Source organism: Nicotiana tomentosiformis, chromosome 4 (genome assembly GCF_000390325.3).
Source record: "Nicotiana tomentosiformis chromosome 4, ASM39032v3, whole genome shotgun sequence".
In the NCBI taxonomy this organism is placed as follows: domain Eukaryota; kingdom Viridiplantae; phylum Streptophyta; class Magnoliopsida; order Solanales; family Solanaceae; genus Nicotiana; species Nicotiana tomentosiformis.
In genome coordinates, this window is record NC_090815.1 from 48,275,007 (window position 1) to 48,280,666 (window position 5,660).

Genomic DNA, 5,660 nt, shown 5'->3' on the forward strand with positions numbered 1-5,660 from the left:
GACATGTATTTATTGGTGGTCTTCTTGGCGCATAGACGCAGCTGCAGAAGAGACTTTATGGTGAGTTGCATTCCATGATTACAATCTGCAATACACGGAGTCTCCATCATATTCGGTTATTTTAGCATGCCTATTTTATATTCCAGATAGATGTTGTATTATTATTGTACTCCCTAGTAGATGCTCACGCACTTGTGATACCAGGTTTTGGGGCTTCAAGTGAATGATCACAATTGTACTTAATAATAATAATAATATTATTATTATTATTATTATTATTATTATTATTATTATTATTATTATTATTATTATTATTATTATTATTATCATCACCTCACCTTATGATTTATTTATACTTAGTAATTTGGTTAAGGAGAACATATGTTTCTATGAGTTCTGGATTTAATGATATTCATTTAATAAAATTTTTGTTTTTTTAAAGTTAAAAATAAATAATTAAATTAGAGGTTCACCGGTGGCTTGCCTAACAGTATCGTTGGGAGCCATCACGACCTACTATGCGATTTGGATCGTGACAATCTAGTATTAGAGCACTATATTCACTTAGGTCTCACGAGTCTTGAGCAAGCCAAGTAGAGTCTTACAGAACGGTACTGAGATGTCTGTAATTATCTTCGAGAGGATACATGGCTGTTAGGAGAACTTTCCTTTCTTGATTCCTCGTCGTGCGATTTGATTTCATTTAAGCTTATGTCTTCATTTCCTTCCTACTCATTCTTACACGATGTCGAGCATTCGGTCTCAATTGGGCACCTACGAGTTGTAGTGGTGCTGCAGATGTGGTGCAGGATATTTTTCCTTGCGTATTCGGGCAGACTATTATTGCTGCCTTGTGGAGGGGTGTTCTGTTATTTCAGCCAAGTGTTATTGTTGCCCATGATTCCGGGGCTGTATACAGTGTATCGTGATGTTCATGCGTTATTATCGTGCAGTGCTGGTGTAAATGGTGGGGTGTTTACCTAGATTTTGCGGCAGTAAATAACTCGAGGGGAGGATTATTCAGTTCATGGTTTAGAGAATTCGACATTTAATTCTAGCGCCGGAGAGGTAATTGCGCTATGGGTACTCAGGCCTTGTTGACAGAGTAGCGGGATTTGATATCTCCTAGCTTAGTGCAAATTCTCGTCTATGTCGTGGTGTCATCATCCTTGTTTGAACGCATTAAGGCTTGTCAGTATGATGATCTTCATTTGTTGCCTTTGGGCCATAATGTTGTGAAATGGTATCTAAGAAGCGGCTATCGGAGGTGACTACATGTTGTGGTTTTGGTGTCCAATCATTGTTGTTTTGTTTTTAAAGGTCTTGGAGAGATGACCGAGTGGTTTAAGGCATAGCATTGGAATTTCTATGTAGGCTTTTGTTTATGGTTCGAGAGAGATGATCCTTGAGGAGGCTTAGGGTTTATTGAAATCTATTTGTTCGGGTGCTACAGAGATGGATCGTGATGTGGGGCGGTATTATTGGTGGCGGAATATAGGACATTAGTGGTTATGTATTGTGGTGGTTGAATTGTTAGCAGGTCGAGTGTGAACATCAGAGGCCGAGTAGTTTGCTTAGGAAGGTGGTTTAACTGGAGTGGGAGTGGCAGCGTATCGTATGGATTCTGTGGTACGATAGACACATACTTTGAGAAAGCTTAGTGTGGATTAGGTCATGGTGGACAGGTGACCAAGTCTGTGTATTTCGTTTGAGTGGGTGGATTCTATACTTAGGAAGTTCGAATGTGACAAAAAGAGTTTGCGTGGAATGTAGAGGAATGAGAATGTGTGATTGTTGTTTTGGAATGCATGTACTACAATGTGAGTTTGGATTTCCCGAGGAAGATGGCGCGACTATCATGGAATGGAATGTACATTGGGGCTGATAATTCAGGATGCATGATGATTAATTCTACAAGCGCTTGTGAGAAATTTTGTTGAGTAACAGTGTGAGATCATGGTAGCTAGGATAAGTCATTGTGTGACCTTGGATTTTGCGATTATGTCTTAAAGTTAGGTGAGGGGAGCCTACTGTTGATGATTGGGTCACATGGTTATGTGCTCTTGCAGTTTTTGGTTAGCGGTATATTGGTAGATTAGTTATGACCGAGAAAGAGAACATCAGGGGTAATTCGAGTAAGGAATTTGATAGATATGTGCTATATTTTGCCTTATAAATTCATGAGAAGATTTTGGAATGACTCGGATTGGATATTTCTTTGTGAATGTGATGTGCAAGGGAACAGATTCGTTCAGTTTCTTCTTTTGCAGTGATCGTGCGCTAACGGAGCACTAGTTGTTTGGTTACATAATCAGAACTGGTTTAGAGTGAGCGATTCTCAATAATGGTTCGAGTGGGTTCAAAAATTAAAGTGTGGTGCCTAAGATCGAGTGGATAAGGATTTAGTTTTGCAGCGGTGTGTGAAAGAGACTTTAGGTATTTCTATGAATATCACCGGGTCTGTGGTGCGGTGTTAGAAAGATGGAAGAAACAACTTCGGATTCGCAAAAAATATTTTCGGATAAGGTGTATCAGTTGGAGATGCCATTAAGTGCATGAGGAGAGTATAAAGTGGCTTATGAGAATTGAGGCAATGTGGTCTCGTGATTTGGGGTCACTCAGGATGAGTGTTGCTTGAGGTCCGTTAGGTGTTGGAAAAAGGGTATTGCTTCGAAAGTAAGTTAAGAGTAAATCGGAAGAAGTTGAGTCAGTTGGTAGTGGTTTAAGTTAAGAGTAAATCGGAAGAAGTTGAGTCAGTTGGTAGTGGTTTGGGATCAACATGATTAAGGAAATAATCGGTTCCATCCGTGTGGTAAGGCTATACAGGTGTTCGTGGCTATACTTGCGGGCTTGGCAGTATCCGTAATTTGATTGATTTTGAGGTATCTAATTTTGCTGGTTTTGTTATATGTGAATGGATCTCGAAAGAGTTATGGCGGTATAGACCACGACTTGTGGTTGTATTTTCTATGGTTATGGAAAGTTGGTTGCATGTCACGATGTTTCTCCTAAAATGAGTTGAGTGAAAGGTTTTTAGCCGAAGAAGTGTTTATTCTACTAGTGATTGAGGAGTTATGATAAAATTCGTGTACTCTCGCATAGCAGTATGATAGGTGCAGTGAGCGGTATAGAATTGGGATTGAAGGATCAAGGTGTGGTTCAATTTTGAGGGATTTCTTGAGCTCAGAGGAGCGGGGAAAGATTTCAGATGTTCAAAGTATGCTGGCACTATATTAGTGTCGCCTGAAAATGATGTTCTGTGGAAGAGGCATTGTATGTTGAAATGCGGATTTTTGATTTGCATTATAGGAAAAGGGTACAATTGGTAGCCATGGATGTGCAGATTTTGCTACCTGGTGTGGAAGGTTGTGGGAGTATCTCCCACAAGATGATTGTATAAGTGTGACGTGTTATTCATTTAAGTGGTAGAGATCGAAATCAGGTACGAAGATTCTGGTACTGTCGCTGATTGAAAAGTTTATGTATGGGATTGGGTCGTTCGCCTCCGCAGTATGATGTAATATATTCTTATGGGATCAGGCCGTTCGCCTCGGCAAGATTATTGAAATACACTCTTATGGGATCGGGCCGCTCGCCTTGGCAGGATTATTGAAATACACTCTTATGGGATCGGGTCGTTCGCCTCGGCAGGATATCGTAACAAACTTTTATGGGATCGGGTCTTCGCCTCGGCAGTTCTATGAAACACTCTTATGGGATCGGGCCACTCGCCTCGGCTGAATCGTGCGTAATATTTGATAAGAAGTCAGTGTACCCATGAATTTTTTGAATTAAGATATGACATTTTATCTGGTGTTGATCTTTATGTACTCTATTCGAGGTAGTATCCGATATTTGAGAACTTTGTTTTTACTGTTCAGTTGAGGATGGTATTATGTACTTATATAAGTTTTCCCTGTTCTTACTTGCCATGTTTTGTATCTGTCTACTTCTATTATTATACTTTATTTATTTGACCACTAGTAAGTGTCGATGTCGATCCCTCGTCACTACTTCTCCGGGGTTAGGCTAGATACTTACTGGGTAGGCGTTGATTTACGTACTCATGCTACACTTCTGCACTAATTATGCATGTACTGAGATAGGTACTGTTGGTGGTCATCTTGGCACATAGACGCAGTTGCAGAGGGGACTTTATGGTGAGCTGCATTTCATGATTACAATACGCAACACACGGAGTCTCCATCATATTCGGTTATTTTAGCATGTCTATCTTATATTCCAAATAGATGTTGTATTAGTATTGTACTCCCTAGTAGATGCTCACGCACTTATGATACCAGATTTTGGGGTTTCAAGTGAATGATCACAATTGTACTTAATATTATTATTATTATCACCTTGCATTATGGTTTATTTATACTTGGTAATTTGGTTAAGGAGAACATATGTTTCTATGAGTTCTAGATTTAATAATATTTATTTAATGAAATTTATGAGTTTTTCACCGTTGGCTTTCCTAACAATATCGTTGGGCGCCATCACGATCTATTATGGGATTTGGGTCATGACACTTTAAGCGAAGAATGTGCTATCCTAAGAATGATTTAAGTTGTATATATTGATAGCTTAACTTTTTCACACGATTAGTGTAGGTTAATCTATTATAACAATTTAAATACTATCATTTTTATCAACTTACTATGCAAGTCATACGTATTATAAAAATCTATTTATAATTACCTTATAAATTACTGAATTATAAGCATACATCATAAACTCATGATTTAATAGTAACAAAAGTAATTGTGCACATGTGGAAAAAGCAACCATCTTTATATATATATATATATATGTGTGTGTGTGTGTGAATAGGGTGTGTAATGTCTGAACAAATAATATGCGGTGGGTTCGATATATATATATATATATATATATATATATATATATATATATATATGTGTGTGTGTGTGTGTGTGTGTGTGTGAATAGGGTGTGTAATGTCTGAACAAATAATATGCGGTGGGTTCGATCGAAACCGTTACGTTTACTCTAGATCTGCTATTGTTGTCAAGCCCAGTGAATCAGTACCGATGTCAAAGTAAGATAATATGTATGAATTGGGTGTGTATGTAGTTTTGCAAATGGATTGTAAAAATAAATTATCACTGAGATATGATTCATTCAAATTTAGTACAGAGTTTTAAAATTATTAAAATATTATTCACTTAAAAATAATTGTGAAAGTTGTTTGACCCAAAAATTAGTTTTAGATTAAAGAATTAAATTTATATTTTCAGGGCCACTAGCAATTCGATTGATTCAGAGCGTTAATAAACAATAAACAATAACGAATAATCAAACCTTTGTACCTTCGAGTAGTTCCATACCGAAACAGAGGGGTAGTTTCGGTCACAGCCCATCTGCTTCGGACACATGACTTCGAAACCTAACACGTGTCGTTATTTCGCTATGCCACATACAATATTTGAATTTTATCAATACAAGTAATCCCCGCACTTCTTGGGCAGATTATTAAGAGATGCGGAAGAAGTGAAACTCCTTGTCTCAGAAAGATACTATTTGACTTGTTTTTCAGATACAGAAATAATCTTTTCTTGATATTCCATTAGTGATGTGATTAGACTCGCATTTATATTCGAGACATGTGGCAACATAGTACTGGCTTACATGAAATT